Raw genomic sequence first — 22284 nt, forward strand, 5'->3', positions numbered from 1 at the left:
GCGCATGAGTGGTAGCGTTTGTAGGAGCTTGGATCTGATAAAAGGGATGACACAGATTGAGGAAATACACCAAACAGTTCTAACAATAACAATTATCCATTTATTAAGCTAATTATACAAATAAGGTTATTATCTCATATTTAGATCTCACGAAGAAGCCTTAAAGTTTAAGCTGGAGAGAGAGCTTACATCTCGATAAGTTGTATAGATACCTGGTAACAGATCCGAGACGAATCGAAGGGCTGTTGGGAGTTCCAGTTTGAAGGAGTACAATTTGATGGAGGAAGGTCACTAAGGTATCCTATCGTTGAGGCAACTCTGACTGAGGCAGAAACTTTCGTGATCATGGATTTTCGGATGAACAAACTGTCTCTGCTGGTGGATGGACAACTTCTCTTCTGGACACACAAACTCTCTCTGTTGTCATGTGTTATTCCCTTTTATTGGGGATCCTCCCTCTTTTCCTCTTTGCCCTTTTTTTGGGCAATGTTGCAGTGACTATGTCCAATAGTAATTTTTTTCGCTAAGTTCCTGGTGACACATTCAATGTATCATCCTGAAAGGGAAGTGACTCCACAGTGAGATAAATCATATCCTTCACAACTTTAAAAATCGTGGGAAAAATTATAGAAAGTTTGTAACTTTGAAAAATTAAATTTTTTACCCCAAAATTTGTTTTTCTCAAGCCCAGACTCTCACATATAGTTATGAATTTTTTTTAAAAAAGTATTTAAGCATGCTTTTATCAAGCATTAAATTTATAGTCAGATAATTACAAGATGTCATTTTTTTGAATTAACTCAAATTATAGAATGCTAAACTTGATAATAAATGAAGGTTTTGGTCACTTAGAAACTTTCCTTTTTTCTGTTTTAAAGTGGTTAAGAAACAATGCATCTAATGGTTTCTGGACATGTCCTTACAATACCATTGTTCTCCACAGATGTGAGAAAAGTTTTTCTAAGAATATTTCCAAACCTTTCTCACAAGGAAAAAAGCTGATTGAGGAGTACTGGCTTAAAAATTTGGGAATAACTGATCACAACATGCTCGTGTTTTAAACAATTAGTAGCGATTTCCTTATTAGAATGTCACAGTATTAACGGGGATGCACAACCTGCAGCTCTGTGGCCACATATGGCTTCTTTCAATGTTTATGTGGCCCGCAGAAGGTACAGGCCAAATCCCTGTTATCAACTATGTCTATGGATTACTTGTCCATTGCAATGTTGTACGACTTGTCAGCTGAATAAATCCTTAATTTCCATTGGAAGAGATCCAAAAAAGGGCAATTTCCCACCATTTGGTTGGCCAATTTTCCTTGGTGTGAGAATCAAGAGTCACTCTCCAGCACTCCACATCTTCCTCCAGCAGACACTCGCTGCTCTTTTGCTACCTCCGAAGATAAACGACTTTGAATTCAGACCTTCAATCGAGATAGTCTGTTTAAATTGATGTAAACTCTATCTTGCTTCAGATAGGGACTTAGAACTTCCTTGTGTATTTGTATTTTATTTTTGTTTTTATTTTCTTGACATCAAATATCAGCTAACGTCTTATCACAGATCTACGACACTCCTTTGCAGAAAAGTAATAATTTACTAAATAGCATGCCTAATGTTGTGAAAAATCAACAGGAAGATCATAAGAACTTCCTGTTAACAAATAAAATATTACAGAAACTCCATCCAGTGACCCTGCAGGCAGATCTTTCAGATCTGACGCCAAACACAGATGAGTGACAAGCTTTAACCCCGGATTCCCAGACTAACCTGGGGACCTATTCTGAGTAGTATCATTAAGCTAACGAATACGATAAAAACCAGTTTCTATCGGAACCACGTGATTCGCGTTTAATCAACCATGAAAATGCTATTCCGAGCCGTACGTTTAGTTTTCGGTGCCGACGGCCACGTGCGATAACTAAGCTTTTGTTATCGGTCACTCTCGAGCTGCCGTTAGGAACGTAACGAAAGTGAAAACATGGCGTCTTTTCGTGTAAGAATGATTTTACTTCACGAGCAATTGGAGAGAGGGGACAGCAGTAACACCAATTAAATTTAGTACTCTTTCTTCAACTTCAGTTAATTTTTGATTAACTGAAGGCCCACCTCCTGTTTGAAACGTTGATTTTTTTTTTTTTTATTTGTGAGGCTTTACTTTTAATGTTTGCTTTCCAGTCACTCCATGTCTATGCAAATAATATTTACATTTAATAAGATGTATTGCATTTGGCATTTAATCATAATACTAATTCTAATTTGGTTATAAGGTTTATAGAAGTAGAACTTGTGGCAAAATTAAGTTTGTCATTTTATTCTTAATGAATGAATTAAAAAATACATTAATTACATGAAGTTATATAGAAATATACAAAGAAACTTACACATACTTTGTATAATTGTAAAATGTTAGCATTATGTAATAATAGAAATCTTTATTTTGTAGATTTTATCTAAGTTTAATGTCTGCTTTAATTCATTAGTTTTAGTAAAAAAAAAAATACATTCTATATACGTAACTTAACAGTCATTTATGTATAGTGTATAGTTTACTATCTCTCACAAATTATAATTTTTAAAAACAAATATTTGCTTAACAGATGGGCTGACAAAATAGACCCAGACAAAACAAAACAAAACAAAACTATATCGCTAGCGCTAGTACACGACAATGCTAAAAGCACGTGCTTTGCTTAGAAAATGGTGGGTTGCAGTCACATGACAAAATACAGTATTAACTAAACTGTGATTGGTTAAAGCGTAATAGCTATCGATAGCATGGAACCCAGACGCATCTCGACCGACTACCCGTAGCAAAACCCACTTAACGTGGAGCACAGAATAGCGATTTGTCTAAGGTTCGTTAACTGCCTTTCGCTAAGGGGACTTATCGAATGTCCCGTGTATCGCTCTCGTTCAGTTATCGGAAGAGCTCAGAATAGGTCCCCTGGTCCTTCAGAAAAGGTTGTGTATCCCTGGTATTAACTTATAAAAATTTTATCAAGTGCTATAAATTACTTTTGAATTGTGTAAATGCTTGTCTATTACCTTTTTATGTCATGTGAATTACTAAACTTTCTATTAATAGGCTAAACTGTCAACAGATGTGTTTTTGTACCTGCTTCATGGGAAAACTGAACCTGATTTTCTGCTGCTTCATTTAATGTATGCACTTTTCCAATACTATGAAAAAATTTAATTTAGTGATGATTATTGTTTGGGAATCTCTTTGATTATTATGAAAAAATAATTTTCTGATTTAATATTAAAATAACTAATTATTACTAAGTATGATCTATTTTAATTAATGGGTTATTTTATTTTCAGGATTTATCTCATCTGTATGCTTTGTTTTATAGCACAGGTAAATATTTTTACTGCTTTTTTAGTCCTAGTTGTCTTTAAGAGTAGCATTTATAGTAGTAATAATGCTTTTAGAATGTAAGTCTAAATACACTTTTTCATTGTAGGACTAAAGTTAGATTTAAATAAATGCTTAGTTTACAAGTTGCACCATATTGAATATATTAATTCATAATGATGATATATATGTATTTGCTACTCTTGAGTATTTTGTGAAGAAAACATTTTCTGAATATTAAATATTTATTGATTGAAAGTAAAATAAAAAGATTTAAATGCACACTAACACTAATTTTATTTTCTGCAGAAAATCTTAAGCAGATTCATCAATTTAATTGAAGGTAAATATTATTGTCACCAAAATTTTGATTTTTAATTTATGATGATTAACGATAGGGACAAATGAAATTGAAATGATTTTTCTTTTTGAACTCTTTCTTTCTGAATGTTAATTTTCAAATCTGATCTTTAGACATTCATTATTCAAAATTAATTTACTTTATTTGTTTCCAGGTAACTGCTCCATCCCAGGTGAGTAGTATGGGTTAGAGACTGTGAGATACTAGGGAGGTAGGAGGAAGTCGTACCTCCCGTTCCGGTCACAGGTCGTTGACCTTTCACTTGTCAAGATGGCTAAGTTTACAATTGTGGTCCTGAGTGGAGGGGAGGTGAGATGGGGTCGACGATAAGGCGAAAGCAATATTCGAGTCAAAGAGGGCACCATTTAACAAGTAAAACAAGATTTATTAGAAATAACAAAATGGACAAGATACAAACATTGACTTTGGCTAATTCGATTATCATTAATTTTCCTAAGTTTCGTAGGGTTCGAGAGTTTACAGGGTCAGTTCGTACCTCATTTCCTTAACAATTTGGCATATAAATATCCAAGAAGTGTTCTTAGGTATCCGGGAATTGCACACTTTTATAAAATTGCGACTGAGCGTGTTGACGCTGGAACGTAAGGGCCAGATTGGTGGCGACCTGCGATGGCGTTGGTCCGGCTGATGGTAAGAGACTCCCCAGAGGGGAGAAAGAAGCGGCTTTTATAGTTTTAGGCTGGGAAAATTAGTCATGTGATTGATGGTTAATGGCAATTTGGGTCATAGGTGTTCCTGGGACCAAAAATATATGACGAATTCGGACATTAACTATAAACTTAAGTTGCAAGATGATCTGTATACAGAGTGAGAACAATGGATAGTTGACAGTTATATGGTCAGGGATGCAGATTTTCTCGGCTAGGAATTTTTTCTATCAATAATTTTTCCCTAGTATAAACAATTACAATTTTGAGTTTAATGGAATTCCAGATCTCACAATACACTTTGGGTTATAAATTTAATTTGTATAGGAATTTAATGTAAATTAATGATGCATTTTGGGTTATAAACTGTGGTGCAATTTAGATTACAATTTAAAAATCACACCCCTCTTCCATACCATGAACTAACTCGTGTGGACCCAGTAGTGTAATAATACCAATTCTAGCTCAGCAAAATGTGAATGACCCAAGAGATCAGAAAAATTCAAAAAATTGTGAAAAATCAAACAAAATTCCCAACAATCAAGCAAAAGCAACAAAAAATAAAAACCCACAAAAATAGCCCTCATTCATGTGCCCAAAACCTATAATATTTATCAATATGTAAAAATGATACACATCAAAGTAGATTTTGCTATTTTTATCAACAAACTCCATGATATGCAAAGGAGGGGTTCCACTGCACAAAAATGTGAATGACAAATTTTTATTATTTTTGCAATATTGATAAAATTCTAAAAGAAACTTAGATTTGCTGATACCAGATGGCACTACAGGAGAAAACATGTCAATGACTAGTTATCAACAAACTCAACAATATGTGGTTTTTTTTTGTATTCCACAATCTTTCAAACCTCTGTGTGCAAATTTTAAATCTCTTGACTTGTTTAATACTTCAATATTATCCTTATCCTTTTTTTTTCCAGTCAATCTGGCAGATAAAATATTAGTAATTCTCATGGACTCCGAATGTAATGAATTTCAAGTTTATCACCTAGCGAGTGGATACTGATTTAACATTACGAATTGGATATTCGTAATCAGTTTGCTTAACTTTCTTGGAGTATTTTGAAAATTTACGAATAACATTTAGTTTATTCGCAGTCTCTATTTATATAGGAGAAAATTCATATGGTATAATTTATAAACGTTGAAATACCATATCTAATTTTATCAAAAAACTTGACATCTAGTTCCTCATGAGACAGTTACAATTAGATATTTTTCTGTAGTTTTATCTCTTATATTGAATGGAATAGTTTCATTTACAACTAAATAAGTTTCTCCTTTCTGTTTTTTAAAAGAAAATGCTGATTTATCATTGATAAATATACTCATAGATATACTATATTCTGCAAAATTGTTTGCAAAATAAATCTTACTAATGAATCCATCACATTCTAACACATTTTCTATCAAGTATATCTGTATGTGAATAGGAGGATGACCTAAAGTTAAATAAAATCTATACGGTTAGCAGGTGTTTGTCTCAGTTGCCAAAAGAGTTCAACTTTCAAATTATCAACATTATTATAAGAGGGATGATTCGAAACATCAAAATGAATTATAGGATACAGTCTCCCGTAGTTCGTATAACTTGCTAAACAACCAGACTGTGTTATTGGTATTATAATAAAAATTGAAAAAATTTAGATTTGCTTATAGGTCATTGGAATACAAGTTTGCAACACTTTCTGCAACTGCAATGTACAGTGCTTTGTTGTTTCTCCATGTCACATTGGTGGTCTCAACAGATTGTAGGCTTGTAATAAGTGCAGAAACTTTGGAAGAGTCAAACTTGTAAGGTCTCTCCCTAATCATTCCCAAAAGCACCTTCAGCCCAAGTTGATGATTGATCTCACTACTTGGCATTCTTATACTAACGTTCATGTCAGTCCTATTGGTCACAGTAAAGAAACCACATTCAATCAAAAATTGCAAGTACAAATCAACGTTTTGTGGGTCCATAGTTTCAGGTACAGGGTTATTAACTAGCTCATTCAAAGTGCATATGTGCACAGGCTCCACACTCAAGCACCTTAATTGACACTGTTGGTTATTGCCAAGCAGCTAGAAGACTTTTTCATGAAGTACATCTTCAGCAAGATCATCATCTAAGCAACTCAAACCAACTTTATCCTTCCAATATGCATGTAGCTCACCACTTCGTAAGACAAAATGGAGCAGATGCTAAAGATCTTTGTGTTGTCCTGAATGGTTGAATATCCATTATACTACTGATCTATGTTTCTCAGAATGTCATCTCTTGACAAGGAAATAATTTCTCTCAAATAGCTATCAACGAGTGTTTTCATTTCATCCTCCGTAAATCTAAATACTTCAGAGAAATAGTGGGAGTCCAAGAAAAGTCGAAGCTGGGTATTATTCGCACCGAGTGATAAAAAGCTTCCTATGGCAACACAGGTGGTCACCAGTGCCTTTTTCACAAACCGGCACTCCTTAAGAAGCCTGGAAATTTCTATGATGTTTTGATCTATCTTCTGCTTCTCTCCCTTTTGAAAGATTATCTGAGAAATGGGGGCATCGAACTCATCAACAAGTAGAATAACACCTTTTCCAGATTGCTCGATTTTGAAATGCAGACTTAAATATTCTGCTAGCAATGGTAGACCATTCACCAGGTACTGTACCTCTTTCTATCTTCTACAGTTGTGTTTGCACTCTGCCAAAAGTTCCGATGCTCGACATCATAGTATTCCAGAAATGTACTGATATCATGACTGCCCATTTTCTTATTTTCCGTACTCGACCACACAGTTTTTCTTTTAATTTCTTCTATCAAATATGGATGCTGCTTAAATGTGTCTCTGATGACATCATTCAAACTTGCAATAACATCTCCCACAGATGCACTGCTAATAGTCCCAAAATCTATATAGATAACAGGGTATTGTTGACAGTGGTGGTAAAACCACTGCATAGATCGCAGGCACGGTGGAGCAATGGCACACTGTGAAAATCATCTTTGTCTTGAAAGTGCTGAAGATCTCTGACATGCAGTTTGGGTCTCAACAAGTCTTCCATCTTCCTGTTTCACATTCTTGAAGGCAATCCAAGTAATTCTTTGCAATTCAAATGACCAGATCTGGTCATTTGAATTGCAAAGAACTTCTGAAGCATTTTTAGGATTGACATTTTCCAAATTGAGCTGGGGCAGTAGCCAACAGTGGACTGGATCATGCAAAAAGCACCAGGCAACCTAGCTCTTATCAATAAAATCAAAGCAGTTCTGCATTTCTTCATAATCTGAATTACCCAAGTTGACAAGTCACTGTAAAAAAGAGAGAGAGAGAGAGAGATTATGATTACAGCGATACAGCTACTACCGTATTAGTGAAACTTTTCCCATACAAAAGAAAAGATCAGTTGTTATTAATTATAACATACCATTTCACTGCGACAAGATGAAGATGGCAAATCACTGCTGCCAGATATATTCTGAGGCTCAGGGTTCTGAAGTAAGTTATCAGAAATGTTGAGAGATGAATCTGGAGAGTTTTCTTGTGAACTTGTAGATGTATTCTGGCTATCAGATGGGTTTGGAGATGACAAACTTCGACTGGTGTTTGGAGGTAGACCATCCTGATTGATTTGTGCTAATAGTTGAGCATTTTCTTGACACTGAATTATTTCCAGTTACATTCACAATTTGCTTGGGTTGAATACAAATTGGTTCAGGAACAGGTTCCATTGAACTCTGTGAAAGAAAAGTACAATTACACACAAGTCCAATGAATGATCTTGTTAATTAATTTGCATATCATTGTTAAACCTTTGTCTTTTTGGTGGCATTCTTCCAATTAGGAAAAAATTAGGGAGATAGTATTCTTTGGCTGTGAAATAAGGGTCATTTATAATAATAGGTAAGACTGCTTGGAAGTGATTAATTTTGCAGCCTCTGTCGAAACTTTTATGCAGATACCTTAAAGAAGAGTGCATTTCACAGTTTGAAGAAAAACAAAACAAAAAAGAAAAAAAATCAAAGAATCCTTACGGTAGATCCCCTATAACACGGCGAAAAAATTGCGATCATCTTCGTGTAACACGCTAAGAGAGACTCGTATAACACTGTAAAACGACATCGTCGACTCGTATCGCGACAGGATTGGTCGAATCTGGACCAATAGCAGATATTGTTCAAACCGTTTAGTTTAAACGAGCACTGGACCTACTAAAAACATTTTTATGGCCATTGAATAATAACTTAACTTTGGAGACATCATTAATAAAAATATAATTTATTTTTCTGCAAAAAATTTGCCGATCGGGAAACGCGCCCCCACCGTTCAAGGAGCCATTCCGTGACAAAAAACAGCTTAAGCAATGGCGTCGTCAAACGGTGCTCACTCTAAGTAATCCTACAAATTTTTGTCTATAGCATAGTTTATATGGATTATTCCCAAAAAATTATGCATGATTTGGAAATGTCGAGTCAAATTAGTCTAGAATCGATTAATTTTATGGAAGAAAACCTTTCAAACGGCCGAAGCCCCTAAACTGCACACGTGCCGGGCTGCGATTGGCTCATGTATTTAAGTGACTCGTACAACACGGATTCATATAACAAGGAACGTATTACTGTGTTATAGGGGGGTCTATTGTACTGATGTATGTGTAGATGCATGCTGGGATATGGTGTTAGAGCATAAAAGTATTGGCAATGTAAAGTGCGATATCCACTGACGAGGCTAACAGGCGAAATGTATATGGATAATAAAGTAAGACATAATTAGTAATTTCAAGTTATTATTTCCTATATTGTATTTTATTATTTTGTACCTGTACCTGTATCTGTATCTTACAATATGTTAACCCATCTATACTCTTTTTCATACACACTTCTATTGTTATTTTAATTCTGTACCCTCTGTTCATTATTGAAAATGTAAATATGTTCTGGTTTCCACCTGGTTATATGTCTATGGCACCAGGTATGTACTGTACCCCAGTATTTTAGAAATAAATAAAATTAAACTGAACTGAAACTGTGTCCATCTGAGTTTAAGTCAGAATGTCGAAGTCAGATAAAAAAAAAAAAAAGAGTGATTTTAACTCAATTCTAAAAAATTGTAAATTTTAAGAATAAAATATCATTTTAACAGATTTTAAAATTTTTAAAAAGAGTTTTTAATTACTTTTATTGGTTTGTAAATTTTTCGGAATGTTTCTTTTTTTAAAAAATGGTTTGAAAAGCTTTAGAAACTGACTGAGGTGTTTTATTTTTTTATCGGGATGACATAGCAATACATCGATTACAGTTAGTAAATATTCCATAATTAAATCTAGAAAATTGTTTTAATACAATTAAATCAGACTGCCACAAGTTGTTAGGATAAAAGCTTTTAGTTTTTCTTTGCAAATTGTTATACATTTCATAAACATTTGTAAGAATTAAAAAATGGTTGTCTTCTCAATCAACTTAACAACAGATCAATTCTTTAACTAATTTACTCGCCACTGAAAGATGCCAGAGATTTAGGATTATAGTACATCGATTTTCAAAAGTTTCCATTCGAGATTTCTCTTCTTCTTACAAGGGGGAGGGCACGACCTGGAAAATTCACTTTGGGATGAGACTTGGTATATAGGTAGTACTCCTTTAGGATGTTTCATCCTCAAAACAAGAAAGCGCAATGGCCAGCCAATTTTAACAAAAAAGCCTTTAAAAATTCGAGCTCAGCTTACGTACTAACAAGTTTCGCTAGGTCGGCAGCTGCCGAGCAGCTCGGTCGACATCGTTCTTGGCTACCACCGAGTTGTTCGGGGTTCAAATCTCGGTCTAGACTAGTAATTTTTTTTAAAAATAAGTACAGGGTTCCTACGCACCTGGAAAGTCAGGGATTTTCATTGGTTTCGGAAAAAGTCAGGGAATTTGTCTCCTTATCTGCCTCGTTGATTTCGTTTGCTGAATATGGCTGAATAAGCGTAGCCATCTGCAGGCGGCAAGAAGTAATGCTGCAATCTTTAATAAGAAAATATACCAGAATCCGTTTTTAATCCGAAATGGCTCTTTTCACCGTTCCGAAGCCATATAATTTTACAGTTGTGGATTAATAACAGGATAAACTACTATTATGTAATAGTGTTTAATTTTAATAATTCAGCAATTATAAAAAGATGAATTTGTTAATTAGAATAAAAAATAACTAATTAAAAATTAGTTTACAAACTTTTAAAACTCGAAATCGTAATTTATTAGATTCACTTCAAAATAGCTAAATAGATCGGTAAAAATCCGTGATTTAATTGTTTTTCACGTTTAAAACATTACTATACAACATAAAAAATTATAAATAGCTACCCGACATTTACAGTAAAATGCTGGCATCGACTAGTAGTTTTTTATATTTGTTGTTACGACTTTCCTCGAAAAGAACCGTACTGCAAGCGTATTTTCCCCCCTCTCCCGTTAATTTCCGCAACTTCGATACATAGTTTAATAATTAGTTTAACAGAAATGATGTTGGGTAACAAATATCCACTGATTTTGGCAAATTTAGGCATCATACTTGTAATAGATATACTGTAGTTATCGTTTTGAAAATCAACTAGGTAATCCGATAGTTTAACCAATGTTAACTCGCTTATAATTAATTACAAATTTAAAAAGCTGGTAAATTTTAAAAAATCTAATTAAATTACTAAAAAAATTAAAATAAATTTGATTATCTTTTGTGCGAAACAACAACAAAACAATTTTTATAGTTATATTGCAAAAGAAAAAGATTTGTAGTTACGATTCTATGTGCCGAACTTCTATATTTTATTAACATATAATTGTAATTTCGTTTGATGTTTATTTCTGTATACTCAAACCTGTTTTTGTGCGGTATATGAAAATTTCAATCAAATTGGAACATAATTGACTTCTGTAAAATTTTTTAAAACTATTGGATGTTTTCTATGACATCAAGTTTTTTTCATTTTTTATTAAGTAAAATTTTTTTCTCTTACCTTTTTTTCGGTCCCCTCGTATTTTAATAGCATAAAAATCAGAAATATTGTGTTAAATGTAGACTGCAGGTGTGTAATTTCAGCCTTGTTAAATGAAAGAATAACACTTCCTGCAGCTATGTTTATCAAATAAAAGTATTTTTTAACGAGTACTTTTAACTTTTTATATAGTTTTTCTGTAAAACCACTTTTTGGGATGGTGTTTATTTTGCGGGAATTATTTCCCGGCAAATTTTTTTAATGTTAGATTCGTATTTAAGTGGAAATAATTAATATAAAAAATAAACTTCTTAGAGGATTTTTCCCCCATTAGGGATTGCAGAAAAAGGTCCAAGGAGTTAAAAAAGCAATTCCTAGTTATTTCGTACGATTTTGAGTTATTTTCCACGTGAGATTTTTTTTGTGTGGTCCCCATTCATCGCATAAAAAAAAATACTTTTTGTGTTGCGAAAACTATTTTTTATAGCCACTCGTGAAGTTTCCTGCGATTTTTTTTATGCGTTTTCTTTTATGTGGCCCCTATCCACCGCACAAAAACAGGTTTGAGTGTATTTATTTTATTTTATTTAAATTCTATACATTTTAAGAATCCTAATTTTCATAATAATACGACGTCATAGGAATACAAGTCTCACTAAAATAGAAAAACGTAAAAAAAATTAAATTATTAGATGAAAAAAAAGGAATGAGTAAAAATTTTTTTATAGAAACTTGAGAAATAGTCAAGACAGTGCAGCTCTCAAGATCGATCATTTGGATTGGAGTTGAATTTTTCGTTGTTTGAAAAGACAATTTTTAAGTACAGTACAGTACTATTTGTATATCAAAGAATACTGTTTGTTGATTTTATGCTATCTTGTATTTACTAGATTTGCATACAAATAATATTGATAAATGATGATAAAATAAAAAGCTCGTGTTTCATTTGTAAATTGCTTATTTTTTCATTACATTAAAGTTGTGGATTCTATCATACATTTTTCTACAGGATGTATGCATACTGTATTTTTTTAATGTGGCAGTCTTTGAAACGTACAACTAGGCAAAAAGAGGGATAGATATACTCGATGTTCGCAGTAAATAAAATGCCGTTTTATTATGTCGATATTCCACACTGTAAGAAATGTGAGGGTCGGGGAATTTGGACAAAGTTGGTCGGGGAATTTAAAACAAAAATTTGAGTAGGAACCCTGTAAGTATTTTGAATATATAAATATTATTTTGAAATTTTATTATAATAAATAATTTCATTTAAAAAAATGTTTAACACACATTACATGTCATTTTAATTATAATTAATAATAATAGTAATAAATAATTAGTTATGGAACAACAGTTTTCATTTATTATTCTACTGTATCAAATTTTTCGAAGGTTACTACTATTATTAATTCTCACCACTTAAAAATAAAAAGTATAAAACATGTCTTTTATATTCATATGTCACTTCCATTTTAAGAAAAATAAACAACTAAAATGTTCCCAATTCCAACAGTATTATATAAGTGAGATCCAATTTAACACTTCAGTGTAAAAAGTATCACATTAGACCAGTGGTTCCCAACCGGTGTTCCGTAAGCATCTCCCAAGTGTTCCGCAGATTTAGTCGCAAATCGGAAAGTGTGCAATCGTATTCGAGCCGCCGAATATCAAAAAATTAAAATCATAAAATTTTCATAAACTTAAATATATATGTACGACTCGTACTTACGGAGTGTACTACTGTTTCGAATAAGATAAAGGCAATGATAAAAACTGAATGAAATATGTAAAAAACATCAGGCACAAGTTTCCCATTACAGTTATTTAGGTATATTTTTTTCCTGTCTTAGAATTGGCATTAATAATATGAGTAGAGATTTTGAATTATAACTGCTCAATTCTAATAAAATAACTGATGACAAGCTTAAGTATTTCATATTAAGTTAAGTAAGTGTTCCGCTAAAGAAAATTGCTCACAAAAGTGTTCCGCATCCTAGAAAAGGTTTAGACTATGTGCTGGCCAAACCATCACTTCAATTTTTTCACGTGAAAACCACTTTGTAGTACTGGCTGACTTGTGAACCGATGCATTGTCCTGTTGATAGATCCAGTCTTGACCACCAATGAGAGGGCCAAATGGGATTAGATGTTCATATAACATAGCTTGGTCTCAGAATTCATTCGCCCATTAATAAATGCCAAATCTGTTTTCCCTTCATATCCGATTGCTGCCCAGATCATTACTGAACCTCAACCTTGTTGTCTACTGGATTTGACCCTGGGATTCTTTCTTGTATCATCCAATAATATGCTTGGCCATCCAGGTTAAACTTTTTCTCATCTGAGAAAACTATTTTTCTCCATTCAGTTGTCCAGGTAACATGATCTTTTGCCCATTGCAGCCTTGTTGACTGCTCTGTTAGCTTTGGTTTGGACTTTATTTTCATAAAGTTTATTGTTTTATTCTTTCTCAAGCTTTTCCACACAGTTTGGTGGGACACTGGAGTTGGTAAAACTGCAGCTATCTCACGAGTAGACAATGATTCATTTGTTGCAAGACTAGCAATGCGGTGATGTTCACGAGGCTGCAGACTTGGTTTTCGTCCTGTACGTTTAATTTTGCTATAATTATCACCCTTCTTTAGTACATTTTGTACTGCAGTTTAAGATCTTCCAAGTTTTGAAGCAATTTTACGAGTTGGCCACCCTTTTCCCTTAAAGAAATAGATTTTTCGCATTTCACTTTCAGTTAAGGTTACTCCCCTTGGCATTTTTGTCACTTTTTTAGTTTGAATTCTTAGACTCACCCAAAATGTTACACATACTAATTTACATAAATACATGCATAGTGGATTGTTCAATTCAACGGTAATAATCAGTTTTCACCCTTGAGTTTATAAATTGTTTACAACAAAAAATTATAACAATTCAAATTTTTGATTGTTTATTAAAATGATACAATACAAAGACTTCTTTATTTCATTATATATTCTTAAGACTAATTAAAATCATCTCATATAGTAACAATTGACTGTAGATGAAAAGAAATTAAAACACAGAAAATTTTCACTCGAGTTTATAATTTCTTTACGGACTGTATGTGGAGACAGTGTCAGTTTACTTTTGGATTTCAAAGAGATCATAGTGTTCTGTGATATATCACACCATAATACAAATAGTTTCTATATTTTACAGTAAAATGTCTGTGAATGAAAATACTATCAGTTTACCAACAGTTGTTCGTGATTATTAATATACTTAATTATTATAATACAAAATTATTAATAAAATGACATGTAATGTGTGTTAAATAATTTCATTTAAAAAAATGTTTATTATAATAAGTATTTTGAATATATAAATATTAAAATTTTATTTAAAAAAAATTTTAGGAAGAAAAAAAATTACTAGTCTAGACCGAGATTTGAACCCCAAACGACTTGGTGGTAGCCAAGAACGATGTCGACCGAGCTGCTCGGCAGCTGCCGACCTAGCGAAACTTAGTACGTAAGCTGAGCTCGAATTTTTAAAGGCCTTTTTGTTAAAATTGGCTGGCCATTGCACTTTCTTGTTTTGAGGATCGAACATCCTAAAGGAGTACTACCTATATACCAAGTCTCATCCCAAAGTGAATTTCCCAGGTCGTGCCCTCCCTTTGTTAATTTTTTCCACTGATGAAATAGCGACAGGTCGAAACCCCAGAAGATTTCTTCTGGGGTTTCGACCGATGCTGGTTGATAGTGTATTTTTTTGGGTAATGTTGACAAACTTTTGTTTCCAATCCACTCCTTAGTAATGTTTATTTTCCTTAAACCATCCCAAAATTTGTTAAAACCGAGGGGAAGTAATGCGTTTTTTTCTATTTCTCATTACATACGAAACTAAGTCTACTATATGACTTCTGATAATAGGTTTCCCATTTGTGCTAATTCACCTTTAGAATTCCATCAATAATGACTTTGATCCAACTTAGCAATTAAATGCAGTATATATTTTTGATATAATTGAGGTACTGATAAAATTATTTGTTTAATAAATCCGTCGTCGTTGTCATCAGCTTTTTCTTTTGGTTGAGATTCTGTTTCTTTGTTTTGGTTAGATACAACTGATACTCTAACGGATTCTTTAGAAGCACAAATGGTTCTCTGATATCTCGAAATCAATTTACTTAATTAATAACTTGACTTTACCGTCATCGGGTAAATTTGCACTCTCAAGTAATTCTTTGATATTAGAACCAATTCTTATTTCGGGCTTTTGATAACTCATCAGTAATTCGGGAGAAACTAAAGCCATCTGCTTTGCCATTAGATTCTTTTTCCTATTACTTTACCAATTAATCCTCCTGCCATAGACAATAATGGCACCAGTAGAAGAGGAAAGAATCCAGCGGATTGATTAACCAAAATTTTTTTCTTGGTATTTAAAGGAACGTGTTTTTTGCTTAATTTCCCAATGATAATTTTTTTGTTTTCCTAATTACGAACATTGGCTGGTATATTTCCCCTCCACAAATTATCACATATTTCACACAAAACGTTAATCTCATTTGGAGTAGCTTCCTTCAATATTGCTCTTCGTTGAGAAGAAGTTGTCTTCGCTAAAAAGGCCAGCATATGATAATTTTTCTTTACATTCTTCATTTTATAGGTAAGTATATCCAGAAAATACCTCGTTTGTCGAGAAAACACGAATCTCTCAGAAAATTTATCTGTTTTAGGATGAAAATCCAATAACAAATAACCAAATTCCTTCTCTGTTGCTTTTTTATATGCATCCATAAAAAAATTAAATTTTCCCGCAAAAGCCCGAGGACCTAAGCAATTCACCTGACTTTCATCACGATTATTTTTAAATAAAATCAAATAATGAGTATTTAAACTTATATCTCTCATACTCTTATTTTTTGGAAACAAATTTTGCATTATTAAAATCACACTTACATTACAATGATGAGATTCTGTTGTAAACAAAAATGCTGTTTTTGGAGACAACTCGTGCATCAGATCATCAATTATCATCAAATCCCATCCTTCGACAGATTCTGGTAACCCAAACATAAATGTGATATCCTTTTCTTGAAAAAACGGTAGATATACAGAGTAACACCACAAAATCTTCTTCGGAGGATTTTCATAAATTTTGTTGCGAATAATTTTTCTTACTAATGTGGTTTTTCTTGATTGGGAAGGACCCACAATTACACAAGTACTAGGATGTTTGAAATACATATTAATCAACCTTGTGAACCTTAGGAAATTTAGAAAATTTATAATATTTCATTCCTGGAGTTATCTCTTTAAACATTAGTAAAGTTTTCTTATTGTTTCTAAACATATTTCTCTCGTGTCTTCCGCACACCGTTCGAACGAACGAGATAATTCATTACCTACTTCGTTAATTTCTCCATCCTCGTCGACAATTATAAAACCATATTTTCCTCGTCCTTTCCAAATATCTTTGACTTTAAAATAATGAAGGATAAATGGAAAATTATCAGGAACATTGAACGAGAAATTTTTGGCTGCAGAAACACAGGCGTCTAAACTCTTATATAAATGATTAGAGGCCAAATAATTTTTAGACTCGCCGTAAGTAACTACAAAACCATACATCCCCATGATCGTAGCTTAAATATAAAACTAGTTCCCTCTTTTAAAAAAGTAATTTATATAAAAATACCGAGCAATCATATTTTCTTTTAAAAAACCTAACAACCAATCGCACGTTTTTAATTCTTAAAATAATTAACAACGATCGTATATTATCTAGAGATTCTAAACCTTTGAATGGAACAAAGAAACATAGTTCACCCCTCACGTTTTTTTAAAAAATACGGTTAAAATGCACCTAGGTAGTCCAAGATGGCGGCGTTTCCGGTTGCAACTACTGATGCTCCCGACAACGACTGTTGGAAGCAAGATGCAACCACGTAACCCATTTGGAAAGCTTAGCGCTGGCGACTGTAGAGGGTGTTTTTGAAATCTGGCAAATTTTGTATGCAAATCGGTTCGTTCATCGTAGATTTTCCTTGCAGTAAAATTATGCAAATTTTCATTTCCTTTCGCATGGTTGTGGCATATGCAAGACGTTTTTTTGGTTCTTTAGAATTTTCCTACTGCTGTTTTTACGGTACGTGCCTCTTTTTTCCCCTTTTCGTCTCGAGGTTTATTTATGACATTTTGCATTTTGTTTATTTCGTTTTTTCGAATTTTAGAAAGAAAAGAAAAAAAAAAAAAAGAGAATAATAATAATGTCGACCGAAGAGATATTTTACGAAGAATTCTGGACTAGGTGTGATTCGCTAATGTTCTTCGAATTGCTTGGAAGCAAATTTAACGATGTGAGGATGGACGAGAGAATTCCGTCCGACGTGAAATTGGCCGTAAAACTAGGTTTGCAGCATGTTGAGGCCGTTTGTACTGTTTGTTCCCGTGCATCTAAGTTGGTGTACCGTGCTGACAGGAATTCCGTGGCAACAAGATGCGCCTATTGTAAAAAGAACTCCGCTTTTGAAGGCACCTTTTAGGGGTAAGTGCAGATGCATTTCTTGGGGCAAAGTGTTTTCCTTCATATGGCACTTGCTGTGCTTGGAATGCACGCTAAAGAACGTGGCCTTTGCGTGCTCTATCAGTAGTCACACGTCTGTCGATTGGGCAAACTACTTCCGTCTAGTAATGATGATAGCCATGGAGAATGTTTCGTTGTTTAAAATAGGACGACTTGGCAGAACCGTGGAAATCGACGAGACCGTGATAGCCAGATGAAAATACGAAAAGGGTCGCAAACCAAAGGGCACGAGATGGGTAGTCGGCGAAGTGTGTCGCGAGGATAACCTCGCATGCTTTGTTTGCAAGGTCAACGACAGGAGCAAGGAGACGTTGAATTGGATAATTTCGAAATTCGTTAAATCTGGAAGCACTGTTTTTACTGACGAGTGGAGAGGTTATAATCACATAGACGACCTGGAAGGTGTAGAAATAGTTAACAAGACGGCGAATCATTCGAAAAATTTCGTGGACCCTCAAACTGGCGTAGTACATACTCAGAAGATAGAAAGGCTATGGGGAGTCTTAAAAAACAAAGCATTTGCCCAAACATTATACCGAGTGTAATGTGTTGTATTAGAAATATTAAAATGTAAATTATTAGTGAGTCCGCCAGGTGGCGATCGTTGCTGATGCATCATGGGAACGGTACCTGAGCGCTCACTTTGATTGGAACGACAAGGCAATAAACATAACATGGCGCAGTCGACAAACGTTTAGAAAAAAGAAGATTCTCCGGTACTGGATTCGACATGTCCACGTTTCAAAATCTTCCTCCTCCCAAACCGATGTTGGTAGAAGGTGACTTGGGAGCGAATTGGAAGAAATTCAAGAAAAGTTATCTACTTTATTCGACGGCGACCGAACTCACGACGAAGAACAATGAAACTCAAGCCGCCATCTTGCTCCATTGTTTGGGGGAAGAAGCTCTAGAAATTTTTGAAACATTAGAACTTAATGAAGAAGAAGTGAAACAACCGAATGTAATTTTAGAAAAACTCGAGTCGTATTTTATTCCGAAAAGCAACCAAAGTGTTGAGAGTCACAAGTTCAATACTCGTGTGCAAGGACCGAGCGAAGCCTTTGACGATTTTGTAGCAGACCTACGTAAGCTATCGATAAATTGTGAGTTTGGAAATTTACGGGATCGACTATTAAGAGATAGAATTGTGAGTGGTATTCGTGATCAGAAGGTAAAGGAACGTCTACTACGAGAAACGGAGCTATCATTAACAAAGGCAATCGACATATGCAGAGCTGCTGAACAGACAGAGAGCCACATTAAACTCTTGTCGAATCACCCGAAGAATATAGAAGTCAACGTGGTAAAACGAAAATCAAGAGAACGTCTCAGTGAATCACGTGATCAGGAAAATAGGTCTAGTGCAGAAACAAAGAACCATCGGACAGAGAACAATTGGCGTGGATATCGAAGACCGGAAAATAAGTTCCAAGGAAGACAACGGAATTGTGGGAGATGTGGTTATAGACATAATAAACCGAACTGTCCAGCAATGGGCAAACAATGTAATAAATGCAAGGAATACAATCATTTTGCGAAAGTGTGTCGAAATAACATGATAAATGTACTGGAAATGGCGCCAGAGAGTACAAACGACTACGTATTGGCGTCACTGGAAAGCAGAGGTAAGAACCTTGATCTAGACTGGTCAGAGACTTTAAGAATTTTAGACTGTGATAAAAGTGTTAGTTTTAAGATAGATACTGGTGCACACGTCAATGTAATCCCCGCATATATTTTTGAGACTCTTAATCTAAGAAGATTGCTAAAGAAAACGAATATTATGATTTCAAATTACGGCGGAAATAGATTAATGGTGTTAGGAGCGTGTGATTTAACAGTACGAACTAAGGATAAGGTTAAGGAACTTTTGAATTTTATAATAGTCAAGACAGCTGACCAAGCAGCACCTATTTTAGGACTCGAGAGTATTAAAAAACTAAATTTACTGCAGAGAAATCGAAATATTTTAGAAATAAAAACGGAAAGTGATTATTTTACTAAATACAGTAATGTATTTGAAGGCATAGGCAGGATCAAAATAAAACCCTGTGAATTTAAATTAAAGGATGACTACAAGGCTGTGGTAGTTCCTACACGCCGAGTACCATTTAACTTAATGAATCCACTAAAGAAAGAATTAATGAGAATGATAAATGATGGAATTATATGCAGCATAGATGAACCGACAGAGTTTGTAAACCCAATCGTCCTAGTTCGCAAACCTGATGGATCCCTGAGAATATGTTTAGATCCACAGAATTTGAATCACTCGATAATGAGAGAACACTTTGAAATACCGACCTTTGAAGAAATCACAAGGGATATGGCAGGTTCCAAATTTTTCTCTATCCTCGATGCAAACAAGGGATTTTGGCAGATTGAACTGGCAGATAGCTCATCAAAATTAACAACCTTTAGTACACCTTTTGGGAGATATAGGTTTCTGCGACTACCCTTTGGATTGACAAATGCTCCTGAGATCTTTCACAAAACATTTACAGAAATTTTTGCTCATATTGAAGGAGTCAAGATTTACATTGATGATCTTATCATTCATGCAAAGGACACAGAAGAACATGACAGAATCTTAGAATTGGTTCTGAAGACAGCAGAAGAGAAAGGGGTTAGGTTCAATAAGGATAAGTGCAAATTTAAACTAAAGGAAGTCAAATATGTGGGACATATCTTGTCAGAAGACGGTATTAGAATTGATCCAGATAAAGTTGAAGCAATCAAACGCATCCCAAAGCCAACTGGTTTAAAAGAACTTAATCGATTCATGGGCATGATAAATTATGTGGCAAAATTTATACCAAATTTAGCTAGTCATACTGCAAAATTAAGGACTCTACTGAAACAGGATTGTTTGTGGCAGTGGACTGATCAACATGATAAGGAATTTCTGAAGCTAAAGAATCTTTTGAGCAGCACCCCAGTCTTACAATTTTATGATAAAGATAAACCACTAGTACTGTCAGTGGATAGTTCAAAAGATGGAATGGGAGCTGTACTACTTCAGGAAGGTGCTCCGGTGGCTTATGCATCAAAGACTCTCACGGAGACCCAGAAAAATTATGCACAAATTGAAAAAGAGGCACTGGCAATAGTGTTTGGCTGTCAGCGTTTTCACCAGTATGTGTATGGTCGTGAAATTACAGTTGAGAGTGACCATAGACCACTAGAGGCAATTTTTCAAAAGCCACTAAATAAATGCCCACTACGCCTTCAGAGATTAAGGATAACCTTACAAAATTATAATTTTAGAGTAAAATACAGACCAGGATCACAACTTGTGTTGGCTGATGCTCTTTCTCGAGCTAGCTATATGGACAGGAATTTTGATGTGATGGAATCTGATGTTGAAGCTCAAGTTAACCTTATCAATTACTGTAGCATTACTCCAAAGAAATTTGAAAAGCTTCGTCATGAAACAAAAAGAGATAGAGAGTTACAGTCACTGATTAACATAATAAAGGGAGGTTGGCCAGAACAGAAAAACATGATAGATCCACTAGTCAAACCATATTGGAAGTTTCGTGAAGACCTGAGTGAAGTGAGAGGCATAGTATGTAAAGGTGAACAATTAGTTATTCCCAAGAGCATGAGAGCAGAGACAATTGATAGACTACACTATAATCACATGGGAATCAATAAAACATTATGGAGAGCAAAAGAACATGTTTTTTGGCCTTTCATGGAAAAAGAAATAATTGATGTTGTAAGGAACTGTCCAGCATGCCTAAAGTATCAAAATTCAAATCCAAAAGAAACACTTATTAACAGAGAACTTGCCACAAGACCATGGGAAATTGTCACCACTGATATCTGCCATTTATTTGGTAAAGATTATCTATTAGTAGTAGACACATTTTCACGATTCCCAGAAGTTTATTGTATGAACCAAAACACCACTCATTCCAAAATAGTTGAAACCATGAAATCAATATTTTCCAGACATGGCAAGCCAGAAGTTGTATACTCGGGTAATGATACCCAGTTTGTGAACAAACACTTCCAACAATTTCTAGAAGACTGGGAAATTACACACAAGACGAGCTCTCCACGAAACCCTCAGTCCAATGGTTTCATTGAACGGCATGTACAAACTATCAAAAAATTACTTAAAAAAGCAGTGTATGACTCAAAGGACATCTATCTGACCTTGTTGGAATACAGAAATACACCTTTAGGTCGAGGTATTCCATCCCCAGCACAACTTCTGTATGGTCGTAGGTTGCGAGGGCAAGTGCCCATGAGGAATAATCTCTTGAAACCCAGAATACTTGTAGACAAATTTAGAAAACACCATACGCAAAGACAACAAGTACAAAAACACTATTTTGA

The 22284-nt window shown here is 34.3% G+C and overlaps 1 protein-coding gene across 1 annotated transcript in view; it reads left to right on the forward strand.

Annotated features, from left to right (window-relative positions):
* The first annotated feature begins 3690 nt into the window (after positions 1-3690).
* Positions 3691-22284, forward strand: part of MED22 (Mediator complex subunit 22) — a 48648-nt gene continuing 30054 nt past the window's right edge. The window contains exons 1-2 of the mRNA XM_067288373.1: positions 3691-3706; positions 3879-3896. The gene's annotated coding sequence lies outside the window, so the exon portion shown is untranslated. The remainder of the gene's footprint in view (positions 3707-3878; positions 3897-22284) is intronic.

This window comes from Centruroides vittatus, unplaced genomic scaffold (assembly GCF_030686945.1).
Source record: "Centruroides vittatus isolate TY-2023 unplaced genomic scaffold, ASM3068694v2 scaffold_861, whole genome shotgun sequence".
Taxonomy (NCBI): domain Eukaryota; kingdom Metazoa; phylum Arthropoda; class Arachnida; order Scorpiones; family Buthidae; genus Centruroides; species Centruroides vittatus.